This window comes from Spinacia oleracea, chromosome 2 (genome assembly GCF_020520425.1).
Source record: "Spinacia oleracea cultivar Varoflay chromosome 2, BTI_SOV_V1, whole genome shotgun sequence".
Lineage (NCBI taxonomy): Eukaryota > Viridiplantae > Streptophyta > Magnoliopsida > Caryophyllales > Amaranthaceae > Spinacia > Spinacia oleracea.
Genome location: NC_079488.1, coordinates 34,466,923 through 34,484,145, shown reverse-complemented (window position 1 = coordinate 34,484,145; position 17,223 = coordinate 34,466,923).

Sequence of the window (17,223 nt, the reverse complement as noted above, 5' to 3'; positions counted from 1 at the left end):
TGAATTTGGATTCTTGAATTTGAACATGGAACTTAGACATAGAACTTCTTGAGTTGATCGAGGTTGGTAAGAGATCTGAATTCTGTTCCGTCGATGTCTGTTAGTTCAACTGCTCCCCCGGAAAGGATCTTCTTGACGATGTATGGGCCTGCCCAGTTGGGTTTGAATTTTCCCCTTGAGTCCATGATGCTTTTGCGAAAGGCTTTCAGGACAAGCTCGCCTTCCTTGATGTTTCGGGTTCTGACCCTTTTGTTGAAATGTCTGGCCACTCGGCGATGATAGACTTGTACATGGTGAGCGGCTTGAAGCCGTCGCTCATCGAGCATGACTAGCTCGTCATATCTTGCTTGTACCCATGCAGCTTCTGGGATTTTTCTTTCTAGGACTATCCTTAGAGAAGGTATCTCCAGTTCGACAGGTTGTACTTCTTCCATTCCATAGACCAATGAGAACAGAGTTGCACCAGTTGAAGTGCTAATTGTAGTTCGATATCCCCACAATGCGAAATGCAGCTTTTGGGGCCAGTCCATGTAATTGGTAGTCATTTTCATGATGATGGTCTTGACATTCTTATTGGCTGCTTCGACTGCCCCATTGGTTTGTGGGAGATAAGGTGAAGAGCGATGATGTTGAATCTTTTACTCGGTGAATAGATCTTCACACTCTCCTTGAAAATGGGTTCCCTGGTCGCTGATGAACTCGTGAGGAACGCCATATCTGCATATAATTTTTTCTTGTATGAACTGGGCCACTTGCTTGGAACCCAATACTTTGAATGATCTGGCCTCGACCCATTTGGTGAAATAATCGATGGCAATCAGTATGAATTCATGACCCCCGGTGCCTAGAGTGACTTTGCCGATGACGTCGATACCCCAGACTGAGAATGGCCACGGTGATGATTGAGAGTATAGTAGTGATGGAGGAATGTGCTTCAGATTCGCACACTTTTGGTACGTGGGACACTTCTTGACAAAGAAGTAGCAGTCCCGCTCGAGGGTAGTCCAATAGTATCGTGCCCTGACTATCTTGAGAGCTAGCATTTTCCCATTCATGTGGGTGCCACAGACTCCTACATGTATGTTATCCATGACTCTTTGAGCTTCGTGCTTGTCAACACATCGGAGATTAGGACCGTTAAGGGACCTTTTGTATAGAATGTCACCCTCTATGACGAAATTGGCTGATTGTAGTCGTAGAGCCCTTCGATTCTTGCTTGGAAAGTGTGGGGGATACTCCGAACTTTGTAGATACCTTTGGATGTCTGTAAACCAAGGTTCATCTTCGTCTTGCTCGACGTGGTCAATAGCATGGACATATGCTGCTTCTTGACGGGTTTCAATTGTAAGTGGCATTTCAGCCATGCTGCTTGGAATGTTAATCATTGAGGCCAGCTTTGCCAGTGCATCGGCGAATTGATTCTCCTCTTTCGGGAGGTATGTATACTGGAGTTCTTCTATTTGTTCAGACAACTGCTCAAGGTAAGACTGGTAGGGAGCCAAGCTCTCGCTCCTTACTTTCCATTAGCCGGAAATTTGATTGATGATTAGGGAGGAATCCCCGTACACTCGAAGTCTCTGGACACCTAAGGCTAAGGCGGCTTCCAGGCCCATAATGCATGCTTCATATTCTGCCGCATTGTTTGTGACGTTGAATTGCAATTTTGCTGATATATGAATGTGTGTGCCGTCTGGGGCAACTAGAATTACTCCAACACCACATCCGTTCTGATTGGAGGCACCGTCAAAATGCAATGACCAACTGTCATCACTGGTCATTTAGATTTGCTCGTCGGGTAAGTCGTAATCTTCCTCTTCTGCCTCGACAGGACAGTCGGCTAGGAAATCTGAGACTGCTGAACCCTTGATAGATTTCTATGGAATGTATTTGAGGTCGAATTCTGCTAGCATGACCAACCATCTGGACAAACGTCCGTTGAGTGCTGGTTTCTCGAATAGATATTTGAGAGGATCGGCTTTGCTGATCACATGTATTGTATGGGAAAGCATGTAGTGCCGTAGTTTCTTTGTGGCCTAAACCAAGGCGATGCTGAGATTCTCGAGCTGAGTGTATTTGGTCTCGTACTCGATCAGCTTTTTGCTTATGTAGTATACGCCGTTCTCCTTGCCTTCAATTTCTTGAGCAAGCATAGCCCCCACTGCAGAATCTGTTGTTGTGAGGTAGAGCCTGAGGGGAATCCCTGGCATTGCTGGTTTTAGTACTGGTGGGTTGGAAAGGTAGCTTTTGATTGTTTCGAATGCATGCTGCCAATCGTCATCCCACACTTTGGGCTCGCTTTTTCGGAGCTTTCAAAATACTGGTTCACAGATCATTGTGAGTCTTGAAATGAACCTGCTGATGCATTGTAGTCTACCGAGAAAACCCCGAATTTCCTTTTCATTCATTGGTGGTTGCATCTCGAGAAGTGCTTTGATTTTTGAAGGGTCAGCCTCTATGCCTCGAGAGCTGATGACATATCCGAGCACCTTGCCTGACGTTACCCCGAATGCGCACTTTTGAGGATTGAGCCTCATATTGTATTGTCTGAGCCTGTTGAAAAACTTTCGAAGTACTGAGGTATGCTCATGTCGTTCTTTGTATTTGACAATCATGTCGTCGACATATACCTCAATTTCCCTGTGAATCATATCGCTCATGATGGCTGTTGTTGTTCTTTGATAAGTTGCTCATGCGTTCTTTAGTCCGAACGGCATAACTGTATAGCAATATGTACCCCACTGAGTGATGAAGGTTGTTTTCTCCATGTCTTCCTCTGCCATGGGAATCTGATTGTAGCCTGCGTACCCGTCCATAAAAGAGAGTAAGGCATGATTTGCGGTGTTGTCGACCAGGATGTCGATATGAGGCAATGGAAAACCGTCTTTAGGGTTGGCCCTGTTAAGATCCCTGTAGTCCACACACATTCGTACTTTGCCGTCTTTCTTTGGAACTGGGACAACATTTACGATCCATTCTAGATATTTTGCTTCTCGAATAAACCCGGCCACTAACTACTTGGAGACCTCTTCTTGAATTTTTAGGGAAACATCCGGTTTCATGCGACGGAGCTTCTGCTTGATGGGCTTTGACCCTGGAATAAGGCGAATTGTATGCTGACCGATGCTTGGATCAACCCCTGGCATATCATGATAGGACCATGCGAAGACGTCTACATACTCTGAAAGTAGTTTGATAAGGTCGTCCCGCTCTGATGGAGAAAGAGTTAAACCAATCTGAACTAGTTTTGAATCACTGCTGTTATAAAGGTTGATTTTTTTCTGTTTCCTCAATTATGCGCGTCCTGTTTTCATGATTTTCGATAGCTTTTAGAAATTCAAAGTCAGTTTCTTGTGAAGCAAAGTTGTGTGGATTAGGATTTGATTTTGAATTAGGACTCGAGGAGTAAATAGAAATTGAAGTGTTATTGAAATCAGCAATCATTACATCGACTGTTTTGACTTGAAGCTCGGCCTTTAGAGGCACTTGATTGATGCAAGACTCTAGTTATAGACACTTAGACTCATTGCTAGACTCAGATCCAGACTCATCCTCGGACTCGGACTCGCTCATCATAGATCCTTCGCCCACAGTAATCTTGAACATTTTGCCGTTTGGAGCTGTTATCTTGAGAGACTTTCTCCAGCCATTGACCATCTTCTCACTTGGAGTAATCAGCTTAGATGGGTCGAAGTCTTCGATTTGAGTGATCATTTGAACCATGGTGTCTTCAGGAATGGTTGGGGTCATCTCCTGGCCAAATAGCAGTCCGAAAGCTGAGGAATCAAGGCATTCAGGGGAGGCCTTGTCTTGTATTGGAGGAGCATCCTCTAGAAAGTGACAGTCTTAAAAGATCTCGAATCCAGGGTAGAGAACCCCCTTTGAAGAGTCATAGAATGGTTTTGGGAAGTCGAAGTATAAGTCACGCTCTCCTTCTTTCACGAATTGCCCATTGAGTGTGAGTTGATGAGGAGGTATTTTGAATTGATCTTTGACAGCTCGACGGGCCTTTAGCTTAGCCTTTTGCTGCTTGTCATCGAACTTAGTCGGCTTGTATCCCAGACCGCAACAGTTGGTCTGTCCTTGGGCCTTGAAAGGAGATTTGGTGGGTGGTGGCAGAATAGTGCCCAGGAAACGCCCACGCTTGATCATCATGCGTTTTGTCATGGGATTCATTCGGGATTCGATGGCCCCAACTTCAGCACTGAATCCCCAGAGGTCTTCGTCCCTGTCATCATGTTCGATTAATATCAGAGCCTTGTCGGATATCTTGGTCCTTGGATGCGACGCGTGCAGGGTAATGACATTTCCTTGGACCTCCATTCGGACTTTCTGGTGAAGTGAAGATGGCACTGCTTTGAGGTCATGGATCCAAGGTCTTCCCAATAGGAGATTGAAACTTGCTTTGATGTTGAGCACTTGAAAGCTCATTTTCCGCTCGATTGGCCCTGTGCAGAGTAGTAGAGTGAGAGTTCCCATTGCCTCCCGACGAGTGTTGTCATAGGCACGAACACCTTGGGAGGAGCTAGAAAAGTCACTAGGGGTGAAGCCCATATTTTCGGCAGTGCGGAGAGGACACACATTGATGGCCGATCCATTGTCCACTAGATTCATGGGGATGATCTTGTCTTTGTATTCAACAGTCAAATAGAGAGCCTTGTGATGGCCCGCCCCCTTGGGTGGGAGGTCTTCATTAGTAAAGGTGATTCCTTCTTCCAGATTTGTAAGCAACCCGATCAATTCGTCAGGAGTGACTTCTGGGGTGACATTCAGTTTGACCAGAGCATTGATAAGAGCAGTGCTGTGCTCCACGGAGGAAGCCAAGAGTTTCCAAATATTAACCTCTGCTTTAGTGCGCTTCAATTGCTTGATTAGAGGGTTCTCCTTGGTGGGAAGAGGAACATCTGTTGCTGGTGCCGTTCTGTTGGCTGGCTCTTGAATTCGACCAGACCTAGTCATGACTTGAACACTGTTTTCTGCCTTAGGGTCCAAGTACCAATCGGCGCTTACAATCTCTTGGCATTCATCGTCAGAGATTTTTTCGACAGGAGGGTCCTGATATGTGTCTTCATCATCGCTGGCCCAGATCCCGCAAATGTCTCCTTGAGGATACCCAGATTCTGAGTTTTCACTTGGCTGCACTAAGTGTGGTACAGACCCTTGATTATGAAATATTTCCTCTACCTCGAATGGACCCACAGCATGGAAAAGAGTTTCTTGATTATCTTCGAGAGCCCTTATGCGAGCCTCAGCTTCCTCAACGCGTTCATAGAGCTCTGCTACAGCTGCTGCTAGTGAAGTCATCTTGAGTAGGGTTTTAAGAAGAGGAATCTGAGCACCTAGTTTGGACATGATTTTGAACTTTAGATCTTGAATTTCCTGACACATGATATGATATGCATGCAACGAATGAGACCTAGACTTAACTCTAAGTGTCACTCCGAAGATTCGGGATTTTGGATTTTGTACTTGTATTCGGGATTTGCAACCCGTTGGAAATTTATGAGAGGAGCGTTCATTCTTTTGCGAAAGTTGGCTCTTGTACTAGAACTTGAAATGTCGAAAAAGAGTATTTCGATCTATTTGGAAATTGAACTTATTTGAAGGGGATTTCAACCGGCCCTAGGACATGGAAATTGGGCTTGTACTAGGAAATTGAACTTCCAAGGGAATTTCGACCCATTGGACTTGGGATATTTGAAGGGAATTTCAACCCGATTGAAAGAGATTGATTTTGTATTATTTGAAGGGAATTTCGACCCGTCAATATTTTAGGGGAGTTTCAACCCATTGAACTTGGAATATTTGAAGGGAATTTCAACCCATTGGAATTTGTATTATTTCAGGGGATTTTCAACCCGTTGGAAATATTTGGAATGGGGTTTGTATTATTTTAGGGGATTTTCAACCCGTCAATATTTTAGGGGGATCTCAACCCATTGGAATTGGAGTATTTGAAGGGAATTTCAACCCATTGGAATTTGTATTATTTCAGGGGATTTTCAACCCGATTGAATTTGAACTTGTATTATTTCAGGGGATTTTCAACCCGATTGAAATTTGAGTTTGACTCGAAGTTTGAATTTTGAAATGGAAAGGGATGCATTTTGTATGTAGAACATGAAGCTTCGTATTTAGAAAATCCGGCATTATGTTGCCGTGGATATTGAATTTGGGAACTTGACAGTCCGGCATTATGCCGCCGTGGACTTGGAGTGTAGGATTTGAAATTTGAAAGTTTGGAATTTTTGAACTTCGAGCTTGATGTTTGAAATGCGGAATGGAAAATCGGTATTACGACGGCATGTATTTGGAACTTGAAGTTTTGAGCATAGGACTTGAAATTCGAAAGATCGACATGGAATTTGAGGTTTGAAAGTTGGAGTTGAAAAGTTGGCATTACACCGATCATGAACTTTGGCATTTGAACTTTTGAGGTTTGGAATTGGCAACTTGACTTCGATGCTTGAAGACTTGAATGTTTAAAATAGAAAATCCGGCATGACGCTGTTGGATTTGTGGTTTTTTACTTTGAAGTTTGAAGTTTGAAATTTGGAATAGAAAATCCGGCATTAAGGCGTCGTTGGATTTAGTCTTGACTTGGAGCTTGAAACTCGAAATTTGGACTAGAAAATCCGGCATTAAGGCGCCGTTGGGTTGTGTTTGAAAATTGAAGTTTTGGACTAGAAAGTTTGGATTGAACTTTGAAACTTGGAATTTGGACTAGAAAATCCGACATTATGACGCCGTTGGATTTGGACTTGACTTGGAGATTTGAGGTTTTGAAAATAGAAAATCGGGCATTCTAACGCTGTTGGATTGCATTTTGAACTTGGAACTTGGAATTTTGACTCGAAAATCCGGCATTATGACGCCGTTGGATTGATTTTGAATTTGTAGCTTGGAATTTGGACTCGAAAATCTGGCATTATGACGCCGTTGGATTGAATTTTGGGTTTGTAGCTTGGAATTTGGACTCGAAAATCCGGCATTATGATGTCGTTGGATTGAATTTTGAATTTGGTATTTGTGCGTGAGGCGTGTTTAAGGGTTCTGAATCAAATGGAGTGACACTCCTAAAGACCCTAAAATCGGCGATTTAGATGCATGAGGTTTGAATGATGCTCCTAGGGGTTTGGTTTCCTAGTTGGAGGCTAATTGGTTTTGGCAAGCTAGAACTCGAGGTTAGCCATTCACGCGTGCAAAGACGCCCACACAATGCACAAGTAACACGTTGTCACACTAATCATGAATATGAATGCGACATGCAAAGTTCTCAACCTAAGGTCGGTCTAAGTTTTGTATGATGCAAGTGGTCGGCTTTGGGTGTCAAAAAGGTACTCGGCTAAGAGACGGATCCGGCGACAAGCTTTCACGTTCCGCCTAAGGGAAGTGTGTGTCGGCAGACGGCCTCCATACTTGACATCGGGAATGTCAAGCAAATGCCAAGTTTCGGTAGGCGCGGAAATGGTCACACACTTTGGTCGGGAACCGTATGGAGAGTCACCATTTCGTTGCCCCGAGGGCTAGCCCGAATGTAGAACACATCCGTGTGGGCAAAGGTAGAAATTTATTTTGCACAATATGGTTTTCGAAAAATGCATGAAATGCCTAGAAATTGAAATTAAAATTGAAATCGTACTTGAATTTGTATTTGTAAAGCCCGTTTTTCGGCACTCATTCACGAGGCTTGGGGGCGTCCTTCCAGATGCAAAAACAGACTAACTCCCAACACGAAAAGTTGAGTAAAAGTGGGCAACAAGCCACTGTGAGCCACTGTCCTGGATGTAGGCAGCGGCGTTGGGCGCAGGGGCTGCGCCTGGCGCCAATGCTGGCATCCAGTACTTCGGCAGATCAGTGGCTGGTTGCTCGAAATCTGCTCTCATTTTCGAAATTGAAATTAGAAAACTCCCCAGCGGAGTCGCCAATTTACTTGAGGGGGTGTTTTTTCCCGCTTCCTACAATGGGGGGTTTGGCACGCGGCGGTTCGTTTAGAGAACCGTTGAATTGTTTTTGCACCTCCAAGGAGTCGCCACCAAACTTATTTTAGGTCTCGTTTGGGAAGACCGCACAATGACTCTATTTTTGGATAAGGCCTTGAATCCTTGAAATGGATGGGTGAGATCCGGGCTCGGGAACGAAAATGCTTATTCTGCTAGCTTTAGAAATATTTAAGTACGTTGGCACAACATTGTTTCGAAAATAAACCCTAAGATTAGACTATGTGGGTTTGCAAATTAGAACAAAATAGAATTTCTAATTGTACGGTGGTCACTTTGCTTTAAAGATTGATTTAAGGAACCTAAGGCCGGTTTGTCCAAAAATATCTTCGTTAAGCGTGATGTAACCTTTGTATTTTTTTGTATTTAGCATGTTGGTGATGAAAGCGATAAAGCACACAAAGCAACATCACAATACTAAATAAAGTGCGGAATTAGTAAATACAAGACCCCCTAGAAAAGGACTAGGGAGTAGGTCCACATTGCCTAGAAATGGACTAGGCAAGTAAAGGTGCGGAATTGAAAGTGCGAAATTGAAATTGCGATATTGAAATTGCGGTATTGAAATTGCGGTATTGAAAGTGCGATATTGAAAGTGCGATATTGAAGTTGCGATATTGAAATTGCGATATTGAAATTTGTACTTGGGCACATGAGATTCGAACGCCAAGCGGCTCCTTCAAAATAAGTGCGCCCGACACGAATTCAAAGCCAAAAATCTCAACTTGGGAGAGGTTGCTCAACCCAAATGTCCTAGATTTTGCATATTGAACTTGAAATTGAAAGCTTGAATATTGAAAGGTTTGAACTTGAAAGGATTGAAACTTTGCACTTGAAATGATTGAAATTTGAAAACTTGAACTTGTATATTGAAATTTGAAGACTTGAACTTGTAAAAAATGGAGTTTTGAATCTCAAAAGATTAAACCTTTAAATGCTAAAAGGTGTCATCTTTGATTACTCCATGCTTGAAGGTGATTCTAGTTCAAAGAGATGAATGCAAGCAACTTTGAACATCCTTGAATCTTGAAAGTTTGTATTTTGTATTTTGAAAAAGTTTGTATTTTTGAAAACGTATATATGATTGTTGCAAGTGGTGTTTTTTTTATGGCAAAAAACACCAACTTGCTAATCATTTGAAATCAAAATAGCATGATTAATTGAAATGGGATTCGGATTTACCTAGTTAAGCTTAGGCTCGAGCTCCCAATTGCTCTTGAATTTAGGACTTTTTGTATGTGTTTTGAAGAGTTTTGAAGCTTGTATTGTGAGGAGTAATGTCGAAATTACGATGTTATGTGTGTTGTCCTCTCCTTTTTTCGAAGGAAATGAGGGGTATTTATAGGAGGGAAATGGTGCAAAACGCTAGCACACGCCAGCGCCTGGCGCCAGGCCAGCGCTGGGCGCTGCTGACGTGGGCTGAATGTCGCCAAAAAGGACGGAAAGATGCCGTCCTTGATTTGTCTTGTATGGGTGTACCTTCGTACGAATAGTACGATGTTTGGCACGTAGTGTTTTCTTGGAGGTTAAGGCTTGAATTTGCGTCTAAAAACAAACCTTTCTCGGGTATTTGAATTTCGATTTTACGGGACGGGGCCCGGCATGCTCGGTTTTGTGGGTCGGTGCCCGAATTTGACTTGCCTTATATGTTTTTGAGTGGAAAAGGCCTAGTAAAACCAATGGGATGGTCCACTTATTGAGATTGAACTTGGATTTTGAAATTGGAATTTGGAAGTTGTATTTTGTACCGAGTTCTGGGAGGGGAACGGCCTCGAGGATTGGATTTTGGACTTTGGATTTTGGAGGTGTTCTTAGCAATTGGGATCTCCGCCTGGAGTTACTCCAATTGCCTAACAAGGATAATGGTATCGTCATCATCCCAAAGGGGAGACACAAATTAGGTGTCTACAAATACAGTTAAACATAATAACATGTGCGGAAACAATCCCCAAAGCCATGAAACATGTATAAAGCACAAATTAAGCAAACTTACATTCGAAGCGTATTTTCCCTAGTAATCTGTCAACAAACACGAACTTAGAAATCCACTTGTCGTTCCTCTACTTGGTTCACCGACACGATCGGATCCGTCTTGATAACCGTAGCTTAGACAATTAATCAAGAGTTTTTTTCTTTTGGGAAGAACAGTTTTCACAGAGAGAGAAAACTAAAGAACGTAATATTCTGAATTAGGTTTTGGGTTGGAAAACATTGTGTACTGTGATGTGTGGAAAATACAATAACCTAATTGTATTAAATGATGTAGCCGGCCAAGACCAAGAGGCCTTGACCGGCCACACCACACACGGACACCCGCACAGCCCATCGCCCAGCCACACGCTGCAGGCCGAAGCCCACAGCGTGCGCAGCCGAGCAGCTGGGCCATGGGCCTTGCTCGCTCGTTGCTGCTATGTTGTTGCGTGCTCGTACCACACACGGGTTGGCTTGCTCGCCTTTGCTCGCGAGCTCGCTGGCTCGTTGGGCCTTGCACCCTTGCGTGCTTGGCTCGACGGGCCGGCAGCTCCGATGCCCTTCGTATTCGCGACTAATACCTTACGGATATTATTTATCGTTTCGTGTACGACAAATCACCGTTGTACGATATGATTTATTCGTTTCTCCCAGCTTACGAATATTCACGATACGATATACGATTCCGATTCAAGATCGTATCGTATAATACGTTTTTCAAAACTAATTCCCGAAAAGCTATTAAATGAATTTCCGATTCATTTAATCTGGTGATCTGTTATGTGCCATTGGTGTGACCTTGTAGGTTTAGTCAAGAGTAAGTTGTGAGCTTAATATTCATTAGAACTCACTGGTCGGAAGCATTGCTCCAGCTAGTTGTTCCGATCACTTGATCTCACTGAATTAATTGTTCGCAATTAATCTGAACCTTGGTATTAGACTAAATGCACCTTGGATGAAGGACATATTTCCTTCACAAACCCCTTCCCTCGAATCTGAAATATGCATATCTAGATGATGAGGATCTTTGTCCTGTGATTATTAGTACTTCATTCAATGATGGCCAATTATCTCAACTTCTATCTGTGTTGAAAAGCACAAAAAGGCCATTGGGTATAGTATTGATGATCTGAAGGGCATTAGCCTAGAATTTTGCATGCATATGATACATTTAGATGAAAATCAAAAACCATGTATTCAACCCCAACGTCGTCTGACCCCCATTATGCAAGATGTTGTAAAAGTTGAAGTTGTAAAATTTCTTGATGCGAGTATTGTGTATGCTATAGAGGATTCTAAGTGGGTAAGTCCTGTTCATATGGTCCCAAAAAAGGGGGGGACAACTGTGGTTAGAAATGAGAAAAATGAGTTGATCCCAACTAGGGTAGTTACAAGATGGCGTATGTGTATTGATTATAAGCGTCTGAATGTAGCTACTAAGAAAGATCATTTCCCCCTTCCCTTCATTTATCAGATGTTAGAAAGACTAGCCTGTCACAAGTATTTTCGGTATCTGGATGGTTATTCTAGATGATAAGGAGAAGACCACCTTTACTTGTCCCTATGATACTTTTTCATATCGTAGGATGCCCTTTGGTCTGTGTAATGCACCTGATATATTTCAACGTTGCATGATGAGCATCTTTTTTGAGTTTATAGAGTCAATCATGGAATTGTTTATGGATAACTTTAGTGTCTATGGTACTTCATTTGATACTTGTTTAATCAATTTGACTAAAGTTCTAAAAAGATGTGAAGAATGCAATTTCGTGTTAAACTGGAAAAAATGTCATTTCACGGTTACTGAAGGGGTGGTCTTGGAGCATTTAATTTCTAATAAGGGCATTCAAGTGGATTGGGCTAAGGTCCAAGTGATTGAACAATTACCCCCTCCAGTTAATGTGAAGGGTGTTAAGAGTTTCCTTGATCATGCGGGGTTTTATCGCCGCTTTATCAAGGATTTTTCTAAGATTGTTAAACCACTGACCCAGCTTCTGCTAAAGGATGCCCCATTTGTGTTCACTGATGCTTGTCTTGAAAATTTTGACATGATAAAACAGGCACTAATCTCTGTCCCTATCATCCGTTATCCCTAGTGGGATCTCCCGTTCGAAATTATGTGTTATGCAAGCAATTATGAAGTTGGGGTTGTTTTGGGACAACCAAAGGACAAGGTCTTGCATGCTATCTACTATGCTAGTAAGACGTTGGATGAAGCTCAGGTTAATTACGCTACTACTAAGAAAGAGCTTCTTGCTATAGTATATGACTTGGACAAGTTTCGTACCTATCTCATTGGGTTCAAGATGATAGCCTACACTGACCATGTGACCCTTAAGTATCTTCTCTTTAAGAAGGAAGCCAAGCCTAGGCTTATTCTATGGATACTACTGCTACAAGAATTTGATATGAGATCTGTGATAAGAAAGGGAATGAGAATGTGGTTGCAGACCACTTGTCTAGATTAAGGTATGATGATGGTAAAGCTGCTACACCAATTGATGATTCATTTCCAGATGATCACTTACAGTTACTAGTCAGTCACCATGGTTCGAGGACTATGCGAATTATATTGTGGTGGGTACTTTTCTGGATGATCTATCCTACGTTCCTCCATGATATTCGTTACTACTTTTGGGATGATCCGCACTTATTCCATGAGACTGCAGATGGTTTGTACGAGCGTTGTATTCCTGATTGGGAAGTTCAAGGTATTCTCACAAGGGTATTGTTTCTACCACGGGTCGGGGCATGGGCCGCTCTTTCGATTAAGCGGGTACCCGAATACCTGGTAAAAACCAAAAAAGTGATGAAAAAATATGGGTGTATTATTTAGTGTGCAGTGTTTGGCTGGGAATTTAGGGTTTCATCTCACACAAACAAATAGGCGCCTTTTCGCCTCTCATTCTCTCAACCCCTCTCTGGCTCTCTCGCACCGGCTTCACTTCCTCTCACCTCCTCTCTCGTACCGGCACACCGACTCACCAGCACGTACCACCGCCGTGGCCTCTCACCCCCTTGATCTCCTCTCTCACGGTCTCACCCCCTTCATCAATATTCAAGATATTATTTTAACCAATTTGACCACTTTACTAGAGTTCAATTTTCTTTCAATAATATCTTAACCAAGCACTTGCTGGTAGGCTGGTAGCTGGGATATTTTAGATTTTTAGGCATTGTCCTTTTATGTTAAACTAAGCAAGCTTCTGATTTGTTTTTGCGGAAAGAACGAGAGGAGAGGGAAATGGTCAAATAATGGAGATCAGGAGAGTGAGAGAAGATCTCATGCAACAAGTACAACAAACGGATTCTATAATTTGTGTTATACGGAGTAGCTTACATGGAGCCTTCTCTATTTTGTTGTTATCCTTTGGGTTTTTTTGTTTTGACTTTGATTTTAAAAAAAACCGGGTACCCATAACCGGGTACCCGGTTATTCCGGGTCGGGGAATGGGCCGACAAAATGACTACCCGCATTTTCGGGTACCCTTATTTTCAGGTACCTGTTTAGCCGGGCACCCGGTAATGAACACCCCTACATGGGACCATTCCTATCGTCTAAGGGTAATCTGTATATCCTTGTTGTTGTAGATTATGTGTCTAATTCAGTGTAAGTCGTTGCCTCTTCTATGAACGATGCTAAAATAGTAATCTCCCTATTTAAGAATATCACTTTCCCTAGATTCGGAGGTCCGAGAGCATTGATTAGTGATGGAGGTTCTGACTCCCACGAGTGTCATTCGGATGCGCTTTTGTGCAAATATGGAGTCTATCATCGCACCGGACTAGCCTACCACCCTCAAACGAGTGGGAAAGTTGAGGTCTCAAACCGGGAGATCAAATATATTCTTAAGAAGGTGGTAGCAAAATCTAGGAAATATTGGAGCATGAAGCTTGATGATACTCTATGGGAATACCGAACTTCATTTAAGACATTTATTGGTACTTTCCCGTATTGATTGGTGTATGGTAAATCATGTCATCTTCCGGTAGAATTGGAGTATAAGGCTTTCTGGGAAATCAAGGAGCTCAACATGGATTCTAAGCTAGCCGGTGAGAAGAGGCTACTACAGTTGAATGAGCTCGAGGAGTTTAGATTGCAAGCTTATGACAGTGCCCGTATCTATAAGGAGAACACCAAGCTATTGTATGACAAGAAAATCCTACCTAGAGAGTTCGCAATGTGTGATAAGGTACTGCTCTTCAATTCAAGACTTAAGTTGTTTCCTGGAAAACTAAAGTCTAGATGGTCTGGACCATTCACTATAATCATGGTCAATATGTTTTGGTATGTCGAAGTACAAAATGACAAGGGTGACAAGTATAAGGTTAACGGGCAACATCTGATGTTGTACCATGAAGGGGCTACCGTAGAAGTAATTGAGGTTCAATACCTCCAATCCATGACCTACAATGAGGTAACAAGGTCGTGCAGGACCTATAATAAACCAGCGCTTTGCGGGAGACAACCCGTAGTTTATCGCTTAGTTAGAGTAGTTTTAATTTTTTGTATTTTTTTGTGTTTTTTCCTTGTTTAGTGTTAGAGAGGTGAGCGGAGAGAATTTTACCTTTTGAATGTTGAGTTATGTGCAGATTTAATACCCCAAGTGCGTAAAAGTTGCAAAATCGTAGAAATAGAGCACTTAGCCAATCGCTCGATGGCGAGCGGGCGAAGGGCGCCTGATCGGACGCGTGCACATGGCAGGGATGATTGAGTAATTCGTCCGACCGGGCGAATGGTTTCCCGACGGGAGACAAGAGAAGGCACCTGACGAGCCGTTCGCCAGATCGAGCGGTTTTATACGGTGATTTTTTAAGTTCTGGGCACGAAATTTGACTAACTAAGGGATTGCTGAACATCGAGCCATTTGCCTGATGGAGATCGGGCTAGGGGGGGGCCGATCGGGCGTGTGCGGAGTAAAGGACAAAGAACGAAACTCGCCCGGTGGGAAAAGGGCTGCTCGATCGGGTGGCTTGCGAGCTGATCGCCCGATCAGGCGACTTGCGAGCTGATCGCCCGATCGGGAGACTTCTTTTAAGGAATTGCACGCACATGCTTATCTCCTCTTTTCCTCCACACTCACCTTCTTCAATCTCTCTCTTCTCAATTAAACCCCTAACCTGAAAACCTTCAAATCTCCATAACTCACTCATCTCTCCACCAAATTCGACATTCTATACATCAAAACATCCTCACTGCATCTTCTACACCATAAAAACCATTAATTTCACCAAATATCCTTCTCCACCAAAAATCCAAAAATCTCCAAAACCCCAAAAATCTCAATTTTCATTACTCAAATGGCTTCAAGAGGGCATGTGTAGGAACAACAAGGAGGCAAGAGGAGGTGTCCTCAAGCCAAGCACCACCAACGATCGAGTCCGTTCCCGAGTTTCCAAACATCATCCTCGCGAGTGAGAATCAAATGGATCGTCTTCTTCACCTCAAAAAGAGGAAGGTATTTCCTACTCGCTTTATTGATCAAAAGTCTTTAACTAATATGGGAAGTAAGCCTGATTGTAAGAAATTGTTTAGGGGTGTTGGTATGAAGCATATGTATAATATGCTTAGACTTACTTTTAAGAGGCTTACATTAGAATTTTCTTAGCTCATTTGAAGTGAGTAAAAATGGTCATAAGGACATAACTATAGTGTTTTTTAGACTCATATATAAATCAAGATGTTGAAATGTCCATTAGAGACTGTGGAAGGATCTTTGGCCTATCCACCGAGCATAATAGGTTTCCCGGGGAGACCCATAATAACTGTGAAATATGGGAAAAGCTGACTAGGGATAACAAGCCGGCAAGCAAGCAACATTTGCATGCATCTTTAGTCCAACATCCCGTCCCCATTGTCATTTTTAGGTTCTTGGGATTCACTATATTTGGCAGGGAAGAGCCTCAGAATGTGAGGAGTACTGAATTAGAAATCTTGGGTGGTTATGTGTATGGGTCGAACGGCTATAAGATGAACTTAGCCCACCATCTGGCAGGACACTTCAAGTCCACGTCCATCTCCCGCTACACCACGAGTATCGCTTTTGGGGGTTTGATCACCCATATTGCTATGGCCACTGTAGATTTTGTTTAACGGAACCATGTTCCGGTTCCAGGTCCCACCTTGCTTGATTCGGCCTACTTTTATTTGTGGGTTGAATCACCTCTGATTATCAAATATATACACTTGACTTCATGTAATGGACACTAAGGAGGGAGAGAATCTTCCTCCTACCTGATTCAGAAGGTCGAACCAGGTTTCAGCCCAACCAACCCTATTACCTATGCGGCTACTATTATGAGAAGACGAGGTGAAGTTGGCGGAGAACTGGGGGTGGAGAATCTTCTTCCTCTCCTTCTTTAGCCTTTATTCTCCTTCATCTCTCGCTACTTGAAGGCCACCGCAATATATCCGGTGGAAAGGGGAAGAGCTCGGGCATAGCCGATTCTCGATCGGCAGCGGCGGCGAGATCCTCCCACCGTTTCAAAAGTATTTGTTGCGAGGCTTCGCGTTGCAGCTATCGCCGCCAATAAGGAATCAGAGCCACCAACACATTCTTTGTTTATCTACAAAAACCGAAACCATAAACAAAATCGAAAAAATCAAACAAAAACCTAAATTGTAAAATCAACAAAAATAATTAAAAAGCTGAAAAATCAAAAACCTAAAATTATTGCAATCGAAACCTTAATCACAGTAGGCGATGCTTAGAGGATAGGAGGCGGAGAAAATGAAGATTTACAGAGGAGAGAGTACCAGAGGAGATCAACGACGGCCGTGAGAAGTTGTTGTTGTATCGGTGGCTCTTCTCCTTCCTCTGTCGCTCTTCCGCATCCTAGCTCGTTGTTCGCCGGCCACGGGAGGACGGAGAGGGAAAGTTTCCGAACGAAGATGAGGAGGAGAAAGAGGATGGAAGTTGTCGGACGCCAAGGGAGGAAGGAGAGATAAAGTTGCTTTTGAAGTGAGAGAGAAAATTGGTGAACAGTGATTTCAAAATGAAAAAATGAGTTGGAAAGAGATTTTATATGCGACCCGATAAATAACCCACGAATTCTTTCGACATGCAAACTGACCCGAGACACACCCATGGGTTGGGTGGTTTGACAGGTCAGACGGTCTTTATTAAAAGTTAATTTGTAAAAAGATTTTAAACAAAAAGAACAAAAAGAGACAGATAAAGTATGTTGTTTTGGAATTTTGAAAAACAAATATGTAACAAATTATTTATTTATGTGTGTTGAAAGTAAGAAATTA